The 20,132-nt window shown below is 39.6% G+C and overlaps 1 pseudogene; it reads left to right on the top strand.

Annotated features, from left to right (window-relative positions):
* The first annotated feature begins 15,074 nt into the window (after positions 1 to 15,074).
* On the top strand, positions 15,075 to 16,986 carry LOC133755304 (vacuolar protein sorting-associated protein VTA1 homolog; annotated as a pseudogene).
* The last annotated feature ends 3,146 nt before the right edge of the window (positions 16,987 to 20,132 follow it).

The following is a 20,132-nucleotide window of genomic DNA, read 5'->3' as shown; positions in this document are numbered from 1 at the left end:
GTCCAGCTCTCGGCTGTGGCCTGAGAAGGCAGTGGAGGATGGCCCAAGTGCTTGGGCCCTGCACCCACATGGGAGACCAGGAGAAAGCACCTGGCTCCTAGCTTTGGATCGGCACAGCATGCCAGCCTTAGCGGCCACTTGGGGGGTAAACCAATGGAAGGAAGACCTTTCTCTCTGTCTGTCTCTCTCTCTCACTAACTCTGCCTGTCAAAAAAAAAAAAAAAGAGAGAATATGTAGCCAAGATTCACCACAAACCCCAGACACTTAAGTGAAGCCTCAATCAGTTCCTCAAATGACTAAACTCTCATTTCTGCTCCTGGACTGATCATAGGAACTGCCCAGCTGAGTGCAGCCTATAACTCAGAGTCAGAAATGCAAATCAAATGGCTATTTGTTAATCCACTGTGTTTTCTGATTTGTCCTACATCAAATGCTGATATATATCAGTAAGTATGGCAGAAAGTTGAATTACATGCAAACTACAATGCATTCAACTTCAAAATTTCTAAATTTAGAAGTTCCCATAAAACAGGGTCAGCATTGTCACATAGCAATTAAATCTGCCATCTGCAATACAAGCACCCCATATGAGCGCTGGTTCATGTTCTGGCTGTTCTGCTTTTGATCCAGCTTCCTGCTGATGGCCTGAGAAAAGCAATGAAAGATGATCCAAATACTTGGGCAAATGCTACCAATGTGAGAGACCCAGATGAAGATCGTGGTTCCTGGCCTCATTCTGCCCCGGCCCTGCTCCATGCAGCCATCTGTGATGTGAACAAGCAGAAGGAAGATCTCTCTGGGTCTCTCCTCTATATACAATATTTTCAAATAAACTTTTAAAAACTTAGAAAAAAAGCTCCTATAAACACAATCTTTGCCTATCAATTGGACCTTAGAAAAGCTGCTAATACAAAAAAAAAAAAAAAAGTCCTGAGATTCACACAAATAAATTACCTGGAGACCATAAGATTGCTCTTCACATTTTGGCTTATATATGGTCATTGTGTTCTTTTGTTTTATATTTTAGAAGCTTATTATCACATAAAATCTAATTTAATATAATTTTACTATCTCAGAAAGCAGGATAAAGGTTTACAGTAATTTTTTTGTAGCTGCATGTATATTGCATATTGTTCAAGAAGAATGACTGAAAGGGGGAAAATTTTTATGATATGCTTTTTGTTTTTCTTAAAGATTTATTTATTTGAAAGTCAAAGTTACACAGAGAGAGGAGAGGCAGAGAGAGAGAGAGAGAGAGACAGAGAGAGAGAGGTCTTCCATCTGATGGCTCACTCTGCAAATGACTGCAATGGCCAGAGCTGCACCAACTGAAGCCAGGGCCCAGGAGCTTCTTCCAGGTCTCCCACATGGGTGCAGGGACCCAAGGACTTTGACCATCTTCTACTGCTTTCCCAGGCCATAGCAGAGAGCTGGATCAGAAGTGGAGCAGCCAAGTCTTGAACCCGAGCCAATATGGGATGTGGGCACTTCAGGCCAGGGCATTAACCCACTGTGCCACAGCACCAGCCTCATGATATGCTTTTTGAAGTCACACACTCCAAACATAGCATTAGTAGCAAAAGGGAAGACATGCTCATGAGTTTTCTAAAGCAGTACTATTTGAACTGGTGACAATTTCTGAAATGGATCTGAAAAATAAATGTTTTTTAATTAAGTGTGGCAAGATAGAGAACATTAGACAGAAGTTAGGGTGCCAGGTATTTACAAATCATGTGACACTACACAAAGCACTTTTCTCCTGAAAAACAATTTGTTTCATCTTTTTTACAGAGATACTGGCAAAACTTCCTTGAGCTACCAGGAAGGACTATTAGAATACAGGGGGCAGGAGTCCTCCAAGATGGTGGAATAGGAAGGGAGCACACTGATAGTCTGGGAAAAGACAGTTTAATAAAAGTGGAAATACTGTAGTTTCAGGGAAGAGTTAGGGAAAAAAAACTGCAGAGGAAACTCTTCTGGAACTAGTGGGACATGGTGGACCTATGTGGAGGGCACGGGTGCTCACATATCAGGACCCCAGCTGCTGAGTCCACACAGCAGCGCTGGAAAGGGAGGTGAGGCAAAGCCTCAGCAGCCCAAGACAAAGGCAGCGAAGTGGCAGTAAGAGCCTACAGGGAATGAGGTTTGAAGCCCTGTGGGGAAAAGTCCAATGGGCTAACTAGAAGAGGGAATAGAATAGAATAGAATAGAATAGAATAGAATAGAATAGAATAGAATAGAATAGAATAGAATAGAATAGAATAGAATAAAAGATAAAAGGGACTCATATGGATACGATTCTCTCTCTCCACTCACCTTACAAAGGCAAGCGAGCAGGCACCATTTTGGACATATGTAAAAGCTGCACCACCTCAGGGCTGCACCCGCCCTCAGCTAAGCAAAAAAACCTGACGCTGGTGGGGAGAAATAACAGGAGGTTAGGACCTAGTGAAAAGTGGAGCTTATGAACTGTGACTGAAAAAAAAAAACAAAACAAAACCTGAAGGTGTGTGAGATAATTCATGGAGTGCCTGAGAGTGAGTACTCTCAAGAAATGCCACAAACTTGACAACCTTAGCAAGCTGGTGGGAGATTTCAGTGGAAACTGAGCTTACACTGAGGACTGTACAGATCATTTGTGTTGTCCTTGGGGTAGAGCAGATGAATATAATACCCACAGGGGGCAGAGCACAGACACTGACTGCCTTCAATTCTGCTCAGCTGGGCAGAATTAATCCCTTCTGAATAAAAAAAAAAGAGAGAGAGAGAGAGAAAGAGAGAAAATTTACCATGCCTTACCTGGGTGTTTCACCCTTAACCCTGAAGAACCAAACAGAGCTCTCTGGCCACACCCATCACAAGCCTCTAAGGATCCATCAAAAGCAGACAGTCCACTTAATCGAGTCATAGTATCACGAGAAAAACCACCACATCAAAAAAAAAAAAAGAAAGAAACCAAAGAATATCTCCACAATGCCAAGCAACAAATGCAGAAACTGAGGAAACAAGAACAAGAAAGACATTATGATGCCCCCAAATGAATAAGACACCCCAATTCAAGATTATAAAGGTGATGAGATAGAAGAAATGCAAGAAGCAGATCTCAAAAAATTTATGATAAGAACACTTAGAAGTTCTCAAAAACAATTTCTTGAACTATAGAAATCCTTACTGGGCAGGGTAGAAAATCTCTCTCATGAAAATGAAATCTTAAGGAGAAATCAAAATAAAGTGAAGCAATTAGTATAACATGAAATTGTGATAGTGAAGAGAAATCAAAATGAAATGAAGAATTCAATAGATCAAATGACAAATGCATTTGAGAGCCTTAAAAAAAGAATCAGTGAAGCAGAAGAGAGAATATCGGACTTAGAAGACAGAGCACAGGAAAGTATACAGTCAAACCAAAGAAATGAAGAGGAAATTAGAAATCCAAAAAATATTGTTGGGAATCTACAGGATATTATTAAAAAACCCAACATTCAGGTTCTAGGAGTTCCTGAAGGCATGGAGAGGAAGAAAGGATTAGAAGGCCTTTTTAGTGAGATACTAGCAGAAAACTTCCCAGGTTTGGAGAAGGACAGAGACATCCAAGTACAGGAAGCTCATGGAACCCCTAATAAACATGACCAAAAGAAATCCTCACCACGACATGTTGTAATCAAACTCACTACACTGAAACACAAAGAAAAGATTCTAAAATGTGCAAGGGAGAAATGCCAGATTACTCTCAGAGGATCTCCAATTAGACTCACAGCAAACTTCTCATCAGAAACCCTACAGGCTAGGAAGGAATGGCGAGATATAGCCCAGGTACTAAGAGAGAAAAACTGACAGCCCAGAATATTATATCCTGCAAAGCTCTCATTTGTGAATGAAGGTGAAATAGAGACCTTTCATAGCAAACAGAAATTGAAAGAATTTGTCTCCACTCATCCAGCCCTGCAAAAGATGCTTAAAGATGTGTTACACATAGAAACACAGCCATCAATATGAAAGAAGGTAAAGGAAGGAAACCTCACAGTAAAAGATCACACGAATTTCAAAGCATATATTAGAAATATCTTTGGGAAAATGGCAGGGCAAAGTTACTACTTATCGACAGTCACATTGAATGTTAAGGGCCACACCTCTCCAGTTAAAAGACACAGACTGGCTGAATGGATTAACAAAAAAAACCCATCTATTTGCTGCTTACAAGAAACACATCTTTCCAACAAAGATGCATGCAGACTGAAAGTGAAAGGCTGGAAAATGATATACCATGCCAACAGAAATGAAAAAAGAGCTGGTGTAGCCATCTTAATATCAGACAAAATAAACTTTAACACAAAAACTGTTAGGAGAGACAAAGAGGGGCACTATATAATGATTAAGGGATCAATTCAACAGGAAGATGTAACTATTATAAATGTTTATGCACCAAATTAAAGGGCACTGGTTTATTTAAAATGTATGTTAAGGGACTTAAAAGGGAGACATAGACTCCAATACAATAGTAGTGGGGGACTTCAATACTCCACTCTCAGAAATAGAAAGATCAACCAGACAGAAGATCAACAAGGAAACAGCAGATTTAATCAACACTATAGCCCAAATGGATCTAACAGATATCTACAGAACTTTTCATCCTACACATGAAGAATTTACATTCTTCTCAGCAGTACATGGAACCTGCTCCAGGATTGACCACATGCTAGGCCATACAACAAGTCTCAGCAAATTCAAAAGAATTAGAATCATACGATGCAGCTTCTCAGACCACAGTGGAATGAAGTGGAAAATTAGCAACTCAGGAATCCCTAAAGCATATGCAAACACATGGAGATTGAACAACATGCATCATTGAAAGAAAATTACAGACCAATATCCCTGATGGGCAGATGCAAAAATCCTCAATAAAATTCTGGCTAATAGAATGCAACAACACATCAGAAAGATCATCCACCCAGACCAAGTGGGATTTATCCCTGGTATGCAGGCATGGTTCAATGTTTGCAAATCAATTAATGTGATACACCACATTAACAAACTGCAGAGGAAAAATCATGATTATCTCAATAGATGCAGACAAAGCATTTGATAAAATACAACACCCTTTCATGATGAAAACTCTAAGCAAACTGGGTATAGAAGGAACATTCCTCAATACAATCAAAGCAATTAATGAAAAACCCATGACCAGCATCCTATTGAATGGGAAATGTTGGAAGCATTTCCACTGAGATCAGGTACCAGATAGGGCTGCCCACTCTCACCACTGCTATTCAATATAGTTCTCGAAGTTTTAGCCAGAGCCATTAGGCAAGAAAAAGAAAGTAAGGAACACACATTGGGAAGGAAGAAGTCAAACTTTCCATCTTTGCAGACAATATGATTCTTTATTTAGGGAATCCAAAGGACTCTACTAAGAGACTATTGGAACGCATAGAGGAGTTTGGCAAAGTAGCACAATATAAAATCAATGCACAAAAATCAATAGCATTTGTATACACAGGCAATGCCACGGCTGAGAAAGAACTGTTAAGATCAATCCCCTTCACAATAGCTACAAAAATAATCAAATACCTTGGAATAAACTTAACCAAGGATGGTAAAGATCTCTGCAATGAAAATTACAGAATCTTAAAGAAAGAAATAGAAGAGGATACCAAAAAATGGAAAAATCTTCCATTCTCATGGATTGGAAGAATCAACATCATCAAAATGTCCATTCTCGCAAAAGCAATTTATAGGTTCATTGCAATATCAATCAAAATACCAAAGACATTCTTCTCAGATCTGCAAAAAATGATGCTGAAATTCATATGAAGACACAGGAGACCTCAAATAGCTAAAGCAATCTTGTACAACAAAAACAAAGCCGGAGGCATCACAATACCAGATTTTTCAGGACATACTACAGGGCAGTTATAATCAAAACAGCATGGTACTGGTACAGAAACAGATGGGTAGACCAATGGAACATAATAGAAACACCAGAAATCAATCCAAACATCTACAGCCAACTTATATTTGATCAAGGATCTAAAACCAATTCCTGGAGTAAGAACAGTCTATTCAATAAATGGTGCTAGGAAAACTGGACTTTTACTTGCAGAAGCATGAAGAAAGGCCCCTACTTTACACCTTACACAAAAATCCACTCAACATGGATTAAAGACTTAAATCTATGACCTGACACCATCAAATTCTGAGAACATTGGAGAAACCATGCAAGATATAAGCATAGACAAGGACTTCTTGGAAAAGACTCCAGAGGCACAGGCAATCAAAGCCAAAATTAACAATTGGGATTGCATCAAATTGAGAAGTTTCTGTACTGCAAAATAATCAGTCAGCAAAGTGAAGAGGCAACTGACAGAATGGGAAAAAATATTTGCAAACTATGCAACAGATAAAGGGCTAATAACCAGAATCTGCAAAGAGATCATGAAACCCCAAAACAACAAAACAACCCACTTAAGAGATGGGCCAAGGACCTCAATAGACATTTTTCAAAAGAGGAAATCCAAATGGCCAAGACACATGAAAAAATGTTCAGGATCACTAGCAATAAAGGAAATGCAAATCAAAGCCACAATGAGGTTTCACCTCACCAAGGTTAGAATGGCTCACATACAAAAATCTACCAACAACAGATGCTGGTGAGGATGTGGGGAAAAAGGGACACCAACCCCTGTTGGTGGGAAAGCAAACTGGTAAAGCCACTATGGAAGTCAGTCTGGAGATTCCTCAGAAACCTGAATATAACCCTACCATTCAACCCAGCCATCCCACTCCTTGGAATTTACCCAAAGGAAATTAAATTGGTACATAATAAAGCTGTCTGAACCTTAATGTTTATTGAAGCTCAATTCACAATAGCTACGACATGGAATCAACCTAAATGCCCATCCACAGTAGACTGGATAAAGAAATTATGGGACATGCACTCTATAGAATACTATAAAGCAGTAAAAAAAACTATCTAGTAATTCTTTACCCAAAACTTCCTGAAATTCATCTGTCCATCAAACCAGTTATCTGTATATTTTTAACAAAGCTACATATAAAAAAAACTGCACTTAAGTTGAGGTTTCTGCCAAAAAATTAGGCAAGAGACAAATATTAAGGTATCATGGAGCTCCTGCTTTTACTCCTCTTCTTGTCTAAATGAGAATTGGCATGAAATTATAGTCAAACTCTTGAGGATTTGAATGATGGTCTCATGGGCCATTGACTGTTGGCCCACAGCTATTAGTCATTTGTTCTATGGATGTGTATGAATTGTGCTATTCAAATGCCTCTATCATCACTGATCTGGTAAGTGCCTTTCAGTGACTTCATTCTACAAATTGACGGATGTCAGTTTTGAACTTCTATCTTCAATAACTTCATCTCAGATCCAGAAGAAAATTATTATTTAGTTCCCAGCATCATACACTGCAAACAGAAAATGAAGTTTTAGGCATCAAACAAGAATAGTATCATGATATAGTGGATTGCCTTGCCCTTTCTAAAAATTATTGCTCCCTATAGTGGTAGCCACACACTTCTGACAGCAGGAGTTGATGATTTTGGAATTACGGTTGTAAATTCTGTGGGGATTCCTGAGAAGAAAGTGGACAGGCAGCAGGCAACACTCAATTGTTGTTGATTGATCTTCTACAACTCATTTCCTCTCACTGGTTTTAAATACATCTTTTTATTATTATTATTATTTTTTTTTATTTTTGACAGGCAGAGTGGACAGTGAGAGAGACAGAGAGACAGAGAGAAAGGTCTTCCTTTGCCGTTGGTTCACCCTCTAATGGCCGCCGCGGTAGCGCGCTGCGGCCGGCGCACCGCGCTGTTCTGATGGCAGGAGCCAGGTGCTTATCCTGGTCTCCCATGGGGTGCAGAGCCCAAACACTTGGGCCATCCTCCACTGCACTCCCTGGCCACAGCAGAGAGCTGGCCTGGAAGAGGGGCAACTGGGACAGGATCGGTGCCCCGACCGGGACTAGAACCCGGTGTGCCGGCGCAGCAAGGAGGAGGATTAGCCTGTTGAGCCATGGCGCCGGCCTATTATTATTATTTAACAGGCAGAGTAATAGACAATGAGAGAGACAGAGAGAAAGGTCTTTCTTCTGTTGGTTCACTCCCAAAATGGCCACTATGGATGGCACTGTGCCGATCTGAAGCCAGGAGCCAGTCGCTTCTTTCTGGTCACCCATGTGGATGCAGGGACCCAAGCACTTGGGCCATCCTCCACTGCCCTCCCTGGCCACAGCAGAGAACTGGACTGCAAGAGGGGCACCCGGGATAAGAACCTGGTGTCTGGCTGGCACCGTGGCTTAACAGGCTAATCCTCCCCCTTGTGGCGCCGGCACACCGGGTTCTAGTCCTGGTTTGGGCGCCGGATTCTATCCTGGTTGCTCCTCTTCAAGGCCAGCTCTCTGCTATGGCCCAGGAGTGCAGTGGAGGATTGCCCAAGTGCTTGGGCCCTGCACCCGCATGGGAGACCAGGATAAGCACCTGGCTTCTGGCTTCGGATCGGCAAGATGTGCTGACCGCAGCGGCCATTGGAGGGTGAACCAACGGCAAAAGGGAAGACCTTTCTGTCTCTCTCTCTCTCTCTCACTATCCATTCTACCTTTCAAAAAAAAAAAGTTAAAAAAATTAAAAAAAAAAAAAAAGAACCTGGTGTCCACTATAAGAAACAATGACCTGATCAGCTCTTGTCCTGACTCTAGATGTAGAATGTAATACTTTATCCTTTTTAGTATCTGTTGTTGTTGCTGTTGTTGTTCTAGTACTAGTGGTTGAACTCTGTAATTAACACACAATTATTCTTAGGTGTTTAATTTTAACTGAAAAGTGATCCCTGTTAAATTTAAGAGTGGAAAAAGAGAGGGAGGAGATGTACAATTGGGGACATGCTCAATCGGACTTGCCCCAAATGACAGAGTTAGAAATGTGCAAGGGGATTCCAATACAATCCCATCAAGGTGGCATGTACCAATGCCATCTCACTAGTCCAAGTGATCAATCTCAGTTCACAATTGATGGCTCTGATAGGTCTAAGAGTCAAAGGGGTCACACAAACAAGACAAGTGTCTGCTAATACTAACTGATAGAATCAAAAAGGGAGAGAAGGATCCAACATGGGAAGCGGGATACACAGCAGACTCATAGAATGGCAGACGTCCTAAACAACACTCTGGCCTCAGAATCAGCCCTTAAGGCATTCGGATCTGGCTGAAGAGCCCATGAGAGTATTGTAGGCATGGAAAGCCAAGACACCATGGAAAAGAAAAGAAAAAAAAAAAAGAAGAAGAAGACCTAAATGAAAGATCTCTGCGAGTGAGATCCCAGTGGAAAGAACGGGGCCATCAAAGAAGGAGGTACCTTTCTCTGAAGGGAGGAGAGAACTTCCACTTTGACTATGACCCTATCGGAATAAGATCAAAGTCAGCAAACTCTAAAGGCTTCCATAGCCCTGGCAACTCATGACTAGAGCCTAGAGAGATTACTGACGCCATGAACAGGAGTGTCAAATTGTTAAGTCAGCAGCAGGAGTCACTGTGTACTTACATCCCATGTGGGATCTGTCCTTAATGTGTTGTCTAATGTGCAGTGATGCTATAACTAGTACTGAAGCAGTATTTTTACACTTTGTGTTTCTGTGTGGGTACAAACTGATGAGATCTTTACTAATTATATACCGAATCGATCTTCTGTATATAAATATAATTGGAAATGAAAAAAAAAAAAAACCTGGTGTCAAATTGGCAATGGCATAGAAAATTAATTATTTTTTTTTAAAAATTATGTAGGATCTCTGTCTTTAATGTGCTGTACACTGTTATTTAATGCTATAACTAGTACTCCAACAGCATTTTTTTTTCACTTTGTGTTGCTATATGGGGGCAAATTGTTGAAATCTTTACATAATATATACTAAGCTGATCTTCTGTATATAAAGAGAATTGAAAATGAATCATGATGTGATTGGAAGGGGAGAGGGAGTGGGAAAGGGGAGGGTTGTGGGTGGGAGGGAAGTTTTGGGAGGGGGAAGCCATTGTAACCCATAAGCTGTACTTTGGAAATGTATATTCATTAAATAAAAGTTTAATAAGAAAAAAAAAAAAGAACCTGGTGTCCATATGGGATGCCAGTGCCACAGGTGGAGGATTAACCAAGTGAGCCACGGCATCAACCCCTACATACAGCTTCTGAGTAATGACCAGCATTTATAATTTCAAGCACTTAGAAATAGGAGCTCTAACACTTGATTTTACTGAATCAATAATGAAAAATATAGTCCCTAAGATATAAAAAGAGTGATGATCACAGAGTGAAACTAATTCAGCATCCTACAAGGACTAAATTTGAGGTCAAGCTTGAGCTACTTATCACTAATAGAAATGTCACTAATAGAAACAACCAGTGTTATCTGACCAAGTTTTACTAGATGGGAATGGCATCCCATATTTGTGCCAGTTTGTGTCCCAATCTCTCCACTCCTGATCCAGCCCCCTGTTATTGAACCTGGGAAAATAGCAGCAAAAGATGGCCCAAATGTGTGGGCCTCTACCCACACCACAGTGCCAGCCCTAATAAATCCTATTAAAAACCTAAAGGAGGAAAATGTAAAATGTATAAATTACAGTTATACATAGGTATAAATTTCTGAAAAGTACATAATTTCATCCTTTTCAACATCTAAAATTTATTTGTAAATTATATAATTAAAAGATAAAGAGACATTGATTCTTATGTCTCTTCAGCATAAGACATCAACTTTTCCAGGTTCTAGATGCACTTATTCACAGAGTTTCTTAGGTGTAATCAGTAATGTGGCTCAAATAAGTCTTACCCAGGGGATCCGAAATTTAAACAGGGTACTCAATACCATTTTAGAAAAGTTCCAAAATATGTATCAGAAGAAAAAAATAATTTATTTGGTACATCTCATTTTAATTATAGTATTACCTAAGTTTCCAATAGTCAGATGTACTCAAAAAAAATCCCACAGGTGGGAGAGATGGCCTAATACAGCAAGTAATTATTAAAATAAAAATTTTAAGCTACAACTTAACTAGGGAAAATAACAATCCACAGGTCCCAAACTAAAATAATTAAGATGACATAATAAAAGGAAACTCAATGTCTTCATGCATTAAAATTTATTACATTAGACTTAATTAACAAAAAGGTGATTATTCCAGCTCTTTCCCACTTGGCAGCCCAATTTTATCTGTTGAATCTGGAAAAAAGTAAATGCCATCTCATGGTAGATTACTAAAATCTTAATGCTATATGCAATCAATTATGTTCATCATACTTTATATCTAATATTAACATATTTGATGCCTCTTATAGATAAATGACCCATCTTAACTACTACAAAAGTGGCAAATGTGTTTTGCTCAAAGCTTTTCCAACAGCCCCTTAGTCTAGTTTGCCTTCACTTTGAAAAGACACTTCTAGGCTATACATGAGCATCTCATTGACTTTGCCATCAAACACAATTTTTGCAAAGAATTTAACTGTACTCACCTTTTATCAGGAGCACAAGAATACATCACATTGATGACTTCCTCCCTGAATGAGACTATTTGACATACTTGCAAAGAACATACAACGCTAATACGTTTTAGTCCTTCCTGGGTTTTAGTGCAATGCATGCCTCATTTAAAAAATTAATTGTCATGGGTGCTACAAATCAGCCCAGCTTAAATGGCCCCCCTTCCAATGAAAAGTGCTAAAATTCAGTCAAATTAAATTCTGTAGGCACTATCATTAGTGCTCTCAGTGACTTCTTCACTTGTGGAGCTCATACACCTTCTAAATTCTTTGCATCATCTACGATATCCATTACTTCTCAAGGGCTGTGATGCAAGAAATAACCTCTCTTGGAACCTTGCTATGTGCCAGTAAAATTAAATTAGATGGCTATTAACTGTTCTATACTGGAAAAACAGTCACCTACACACCTTGAGCCTGTGATTCTACAAACCTTGATGTCTAGTAGGACTTTGGCCATGAATATATAACAGTAAAATGTGAGAATGGCTACTAAGGCCTCCTTAATAAATGATGGACCCAAACTTGGCATACTCCATTTGGCAAAGGGGATGGCTTCCAATGTCTACTGTCTATGTCCAGATGCCAGGGTACTGCAGGAGGTCACTATTCTAACAATAAAAAAGAAAAACCATTTAAGTTCAGCTGGACACCATTCTGCTGACTGTTGATCTCATTCCTGTTAATCTGGATGCCTTCACTGGTGACAATCCAGAGACCCAAATTAGTCACAGCCATTATCTGCTAACAAAAGCTTAAACCAAGAGTTATGGATTTATCTCTGTTATAACACAATTCCTTAGAACCCATCTAGTCCAAACCTTGAGAGTTGAAAGCTGTTATACTTGGCCCACACATAAATAGGATGTTAATTGTGCCAGATGGGCTCTATATCCTTGTACTGCAAGGATGATGTCACAGATATTGATGCTCCAAACTTATCCATCTCCCTGCTTATGTGTCTGGGAAAGTAGCAAATGATTGTCCAAATGCTTGGGCCCCTGAACCCATGTGATATCTGGAAGAAGCTCCTATCTCATGAGATCAGCCTGGTCTAGCCCCAGTCATTGCAGCCATTTTGGAGGAGAACAAACCAGAAGGAAGATCAGTCTCTCCCTTTCTCACTCTAACACTGCCTTTCAAATATATAAATAAATCTTTTAAATGTAATAATTTCAATAGATTCTTCAGTGCTCAATCATGATGACTTTTACTATCTTAAGGACATTTTCATTTCTTTTTTAAAGATTTGTTTATATGAAAGGCAGAGAGGGGGCTGGTGTGCTGCAGTATGCAAAGCTGCCATCTGTTATACTGGCATCCCATATAGGCACCAGTTCAAGTCACACTTGTTCCACTTCTGATTTAGCTTCATGCTAATGGCCTGATAGAGTGGAAGATGGCCCAAGTACTCGGGCTCCTGCCACCCCCATGGGTGACTCAAAAAAAGCTCCTGGTTTCAACCTGGCCCTACACTGGCCATTGGAGACACCAGGGGCATGAAACAGATGATGGAAGATCTCTCTGTCTCTCTTTCTCTCTCTGTAACTGTGACTTTCAAATAAAGAAATAAATAACTTTTAAAATGATTTTAGAAAGGGCAGAGAAACACACAGAAAGTGGGTGAAGAGAGAGAGGAAGAGAGGTCTTCAATATGTTGGTTCACTCTCTAAATGTCTGCAACAGCTGTGGCTGTACCAGGCTCTCACATCCCCTAATAAGTAGTAGATCTTGCACTTAGGTGAAAGGAACTGAAGAATTTGAGCCCCTACCTCATGTTTCCCAGAGATATTAAGCAGGAAACTAGTTTGGAAGTGAAACACTGAAGACTTAGATTAGCACTGCAATATAGAATGTAGGCACCACATGCAATGATCAACAAATTCGAAAACCTGGAAGAAATCAAGACACATGCTAGGTAAAAACATTGAGCCATGAAGACATATAGAAAACCTAAACAAACCAAAAACCAAGACAGAGATTGAATCAGTAACAAAAGCCCTCCAAAGAAAAGCCCAAGACCAGAAAGCTTCACTGCTAAAGTCTACCAGACTTTTAAAAATAGAACTAATTCCAATTCTTCTTAAACTATTCAAAGCAATTGAAAGAGAAGAGTATTCCCAAACTCCTATTTGGCCAGTGTCACCTTATTTTCTAAACCAGAAAATGATACAATAGAGAAAGAGAATTAAAGAACAATATCTCTGATAACCACAGATCCCAAAAATTTTCAACAAAATACTAGCTAATAAAATCCAACAACAGATCATAAAGATAATTTACCTGGACCAAGTGGAATGTACCTATGGTATGCAGGGATAGTTCAACATATGCAAATCAATAAATGTGATATGTGACACTAGCAAACTAAAGAATAAAAACCACATGATGATCAATAAATGAAGAGAAAGTATTTGATAAAAAGCAACCTTTCATTATAAAAACCTTAAGCAAGTTGGGAATAGAAGGAACATTCCTTATCACAATCAAGGCAATATATGACAAATCTTCAACCAACATCATATTGAATGGGAAATCGTGGAAGCATTTCCACTAAGATCTGAAACCAAAGTTGCTCTCCATCACTACTGCTGTTCAATACACTACTGACAGTTTTAGCCATGGCAATAATGCAAGAAAAAGAAATCAAAGGAAAACAAATTAGAAAGGAGAAAGCCTAATAACCTGTTTGCAGGTATCATGATTCTAATTATTGGGAAACCAAAAGACTCCACCAAGAGATTATTGAAACTCACAAGAAAGTTTGGTAAAGTTGTAAAATATGAAATCAACACACAAAAATCAATAACCATTATATACACAAAAATGCCATAGCTGAAAAATAACTTATCAGATCAGTGCCATTCTCAATAACCATAAAATTTTTTATTACCTTGGAATAAATTTAGTCAAGGGTGTGAAAGATCTCTATAAGAAAAATTACAAAACATTAAAGAAAACACAAAAAAAGGAAAAATCTTTGATGTTCATAAATTGGAAGAACTAATATCATCAAAATTCCCATTCTACCAATAAAAATTATTTTTAATTTTACTTTCACAATCATTTATTTATTTGAGAGGAAGTTATAGAGAGACAGAGAGAAAAAAACCGATGCCTTCTAACTGTTGGTTAATTCTCCAAATAGCTGTAATGGCTGGTGCTGGGCTGATCTGAACCCATGAGCTAGGAGCTTCCTCCTCATCTCCTATGTGGATACAGGAGCCCAAGCACTTGGGCCATCTTCCACTGCCTTCCTAGGCCATAAGCAGAGAGCTGGATCAGAGTACCAGCTGGGACCCAAACTGGCATCCATATCAGATGCCAATGCCACAGAGACTCAAATTACTATTCCACAGTGCCAGCCCCTCAAAAGCAATTCACAGATTCAATGTGATCTCAATCAAAATACCAAGAACATTCGGAAGGAAGACCTTCTCTCATTCTCTCACTGTCTATAACTCTACCTGTCAAAATAAAAAAAAATAAAATAAAAAACTTTAAAAAATAAAAGAACATACAGCATCACCTGATGGTTCAGGAGCATGACAAGTAGGACCCTGTGGTGGCCTATTACTGAATAGTTGCTCAAGAAATGATCTGAGGGGTGTTTGTTGGCAGCCATCGTTTGATCATTATGTATTTCACCAAGGGGGTCATTTATATGCCATGCAAACTAGAATGAAGATTGATAATAAAACTCCTGAGTGTCATAAATTTTTATCAAAATTAACAGGTCAGTTAGGAGCTCTTAATAAAGAGTTGGGGGGTTGACACTGGTATAGCAGGTTAAAACCCTGGCCTACAGTGCTGGCATCCCATATGTGCTCCAGTTCAAGTCCCAGATGCTCCACTTCTGACTCAGCTCTCTGCTCTGGCCTGGGAAAGAAGTAGAAAGATGGCCCAAGTCCTTGGGCCCCTGCACACATGTGGGAGACCTGGAAGAATTTCCTGGCTCCTGGCTTCAGATCAGCACAGCTCTGGCCATTGCGGCCATTTGGGGAGTGGATGGCAGAGGCTGACTCTCTCTCTGTCTTTCTGTAATTCTGCCATAATAATAAATAAATAAATCTTAACAACAACTGTTAGACCAGACTTGGATGGGACTCAATTATCCCAATGAGAGACTTCAATGATGCAAAAGCAAAGAGGTTTATTGTTCTAGCTCAATCTAGGGTCCACTCCTCCAATCATCACAACGGTCATCTGATGAGGACCCATCCCATTTCCTTTGTGAGGTTTATATAGGGTTTTCAGAGACATTCTATACATTATAGCACCATTCAGCAAATCATCTCATGCTGTGAGAATTTAAAGAACATCTCTTAAAATTGATTAGTAAATCCAGTGGTGGGAATAGACCTAGTAAAGGTGGTTAGATGGCTTTGGGGTTGATGCTTTTTAAAATGATTGGCTAAAGTGTAGGGTCCAAGCCATGAGGGTGTATATTCCAAACTGCAGGGTTTTGGGATGTTATCAATCACCTTAATGGCCTAAATAGACACCTGGAAAAGACAGCTGGATAGCAGGTATTTCCCTGCTATCTGCTGATTGGCTGTTGCTAGGGGAGTTTATCACAAGGGGAGTTTATTTTTCTTCTTTCGGGAGATTTTGCCAAAGGGTTCAGGGTCTGGTCAGGCCTGAGTTACAAGATGGAGGCCTAGCCTAAAATAGCTGTGCCTTGATCCAGGCTCAGATTCTTCACAAAAACAACAAAAAGAAACAGTGGGGGTGATAATGAAGCTATTACCCAAGGAGTAGTTGGTTATGCCCATTTGGGGAATTATTCTTGGAAAATGTTTATATATGCAGACAATGAACATTGTGCTGGAGATTTCACAAAAAACCTGATCATGTTCTTCTATACTGCAAGTCTTTTAACAGATGTCATAACTTTGCTTGACATAACACTGATGAAAATGTGAAACACACAAAGTATGCAAGGTGGAAGGCAACATATATCCATAATTGCTTAAAGAATGAGGAGACTACTCAAGCAGGCCCTATTGCAATTGAGGAAGATACTGATGGTGAAGAAAATGAAGATGCTGTAGTAGCATCTCTGCCCATTCAACACACCTCTGCCATTATCATCTTCAGCATTTGACCCAGGCAGCATGCCATCAAACAGCTATAATTTAATACAGAGTCCTCTGGGTGCACATGCCCCAGCCAATACACCAGCAAAAGTGCCCCATAGCATGGGTGTAACAAAGAATACTATCCAACCTACTCTATAGACTATTGCAGCCATTGATCCTGCACTTTTCAGTATGGTTTCCCAAGGCCATATCCACCTCAAACCTGAGGACTTTGTGAGAGCTCAGAAATACTGCAAATATGCTAGCAGTGCTTTACAATATGAAGATGTAAACACTGCCATTCAGAATATACAGAAAGACCTCAAGTTACTGATGACTGACAGAGAATGAAGCCTTTGTACAACAGATCCATGTCTCTTTGGCATAAAGAATTAACTCCATTACTGTCTTCAGCCTATCAAGAGTACAGTTTCAAGAAAGACTTCAGTTGAGTTGAATATGACAATAAAATCTGTGTGTATCAGATTCCTTTGGAAGCATTCATCAGTAGCCTCAACCAGTTTTTATTGTCCATTTAATGGCTTTGGTAATTTATGGGTACAGAGGGCTGATGTTGGCAAGATCCTAAAAACACCCTTTGAACCCTGCTCCAGCAAATGAAAACACAGAAAATATATATTGGAAATAAGCTTTATTAATTTACATACATGAAGAGAATTTTTTAAAAGGCATACTATTTGGACAAACAGATCATATTACTTTGCTTTAAAATTCTAAATCTAATGAAAGATTCCAGAATTGTCTAGATTAGAGATTATCTTTTTGTTTTCCTTAAGGCTTATAAAACAAATACAAATGTCCTAAAGTGCTAGATTAACCTGAAAAAATTATGTTCAAAACACAATTTTTATTCATTAGAGTTTAACATTGACAGAAAGGAAAGTCATTCAGTAAAGAGGTAGAAATGCTTTCAGACTTAATATTAATAATGTTGGTTTCCCAAATGCTTTTTCTTATCCATTAAGCTTAAGGTGAATTGGTATTTGCTGCACTAGCAGTCTGACTGCATGTCTTAGAGAATGAAAAATAGAGGCCTGTAGAGATGCCTGAAGAGTTGGTGCTTTTAAGTTAAGATTCTTCTCAGCTGCTGAGGAGTTCATTCCATTGAGTGCATAACTATGGATGATTCAGAAGATTTATAAGACTTAAGATACTCAGTTGTTAAGTTTATGAATTTTGTGGTAAATTATGGACTTACTGTGTCACCCAAATTTGCTGTGTTAAAAAAATAAATACAAAGATTCTTTTTAAATAAAACTTAAAAAAAGTATAGGCTTGTATTGAACAAGATGTATCTAAACTTCATAAAATGCTGTTATTTTAATACAAAACATACATAAGCATATGTTTTAAACATAATTAATTGATTATAAAAGCTTGTGTTTCTACTCAAATACACTTGTGAAAAGAAATTACCATTTATCCACAAAATAATCTAGAATTTCCTAATAGTATCTAACTTAAATAATGAAGTAAAACATCCTAAAACATCTTTTGTTTGTGTGAATTTAATTACAGTACCTTAAATTAGTATTCTCCATCCCAAAGGTTATTAAAAGTTTTGAAAGGGAGATAAACTCCATGAGGTTGGTAGATTTTTTGTTCTAAATTCTTCATGTACTTGGGGCTGCTGATGTGGTGCAAAGGCTAATCCTCTGCCTGAGGTGCTAGCATCCTTTATGGGTGCCAGTTCTAGTCCCAGTTGCCCCTCTTCCAGTCCAGTTCTCTGCTATGGCCTGGAAAAGCAGTGGAAGATGGCCCAAGTGCTTGGGCCCCTGCAACCGCATGGGAGACCAGGAAGAAGCAGCTGGCTCCTGGCTTTAGATCTGTGCAGCTCTGGCCATTGCAGCCACCTGGGGAGTGAACCAATGGAAGGAAGACCTTTCTCTCTGTCTCTCCCTCTGTCTGTAATTCTACCTCTCAAATAAATAAATAAAATCTTAAAAAATATATTCTTTTTTTTTTGACAGGCAGAGTGGATAGTGAGAGAGAGACAGAGAGAAAGGTCTTTCTTTTTGCCGTTGGATCACCCTCCAATAGCCGCTGTGGCCAGCGCATCTCGCTGATCTGAAGCCAGGAGCCAGGTGCTTCTCCTGGTCTCCCATGCGGGTGCAGGGCCCAAGGACTTGGGCCATAGCAGAGAGCTGGCCTGGAAGAGGGGCAACCGGAATAGAATCTGGCACCCCAACCGGGACTAGAACCCGGTGTGCCAGCGCCGCAAGGCAGAGGATTAGCCTGTTAAGCCACGGCGCCGGCCAAAAAATATATTCTTTATATATTCATATTAATTACAACCTCTTATTTTAGAAAAATGAGGGTTAATAGTTTATGACTTCTGCTAGTCTGTGATTGTTACAAAGTAAAACTTCTAGTCAAGGTATGATTTTGTAAATTCCTTATTAGCAATCAAATTATTATAACAAAAATTGTGGTACTAAGTTAATAGTCTTTAAATAAACACAAATTAGGAGAATATTTAGCAACTTAAAAACACCTGGCTATCAAAATTATTCAGATGCAGACAAGATAAGCCTCCTTGTGGGGTAACCACATGCTGAATATCTGTTTTTTTATTTATATGTCTCACTGTCACAGGCTGAACAGCAACAGAACACAGTATGAGAATGATGAGCACTCCTCTAATTCTAGAGACATATGTGCCCTGTCAGGACTTCATTGGCCTAACTCATCAAAAGACTCAGGAATAAATGTTTCTGTTTTCAAGAGAATTGTGGGGCCGGTGCCATGGCGCAGTAGGTTAATCTTCCACATGTGGCACTGGCATCCCATATGGGCACTGGTTCTAGTCCCAGCTACTCCTCTTTCACTACAGCTCTCTGCTATGGCCTGGGAAAGCAGTAAAATATGGCCCAAGTGCTTGGTCCCCTGCACCCATGGGCAACTGGAAAGAGGCACCTGGCTCCTGGCTTTGGATCAAGTAGCTCCGGCTGTTGTGGCCATTTTGGGAGTGAACCAATGGTTGGAAGACCTTTCTCTCTGTCTCTACCTCTCACTGTCTGTAACTCTGCCTCTCAAAGAAATAAATAAAATCTTTCAAAAAGTCTGTTAAAGTGAATTACAACCACCATTGTATGTTTTCTTTCACAACTTCAAGTGGACATAGCTCATCAAATAAAATAAATCATAGGCTGATGCCATGGCTCACTTGGCTAATCCTCTGCCTGTGGCACCAGCACCCTGGGTTCTAGTCCCAGTTGGGGTGCCGGGTACTAGTCCCATTTGTTCCCCTTCCAATCCAGCTCTCTTCTGGGCCCAGGAGGGCAGTGGAGGATGGCCCAAGTGCTTGGGTCTCTGCACCTGCATGGGATACCTGGAGGAAGTACTCTGCTCCAGGCTTCAGATTGGCAGAGCACTGGCCATAGCGGCCATTAGAGGAGTGAACCAATGGAAGGAAGACCTTTCTCTCTGTATCTCTCTCAATGTCTATAACTCTACCTGTCAAACATAAATAAACA

Source organism: Lepus europaeus, unplaced genomic scaffold, assembly GCF_033115175.1.
Source record: "Lepus europaeus isolate LE1 unplaced genomic scaffold, mLepTim1.pri SCAFFOLD_3_1, whole genome shotgun sequence".
NCBI classification, from domain to species: domain Eukaryota; kingdom Metazoa; phylum Chordata; class Mammalia; order Lagomorpha; family Leporidae; genus Lepus; species Lepus europaeus.
Note: the sequence above shows the minus strand (reverse complement) of the source record. Positions and strands in the feature narration are given on the sequence as shown.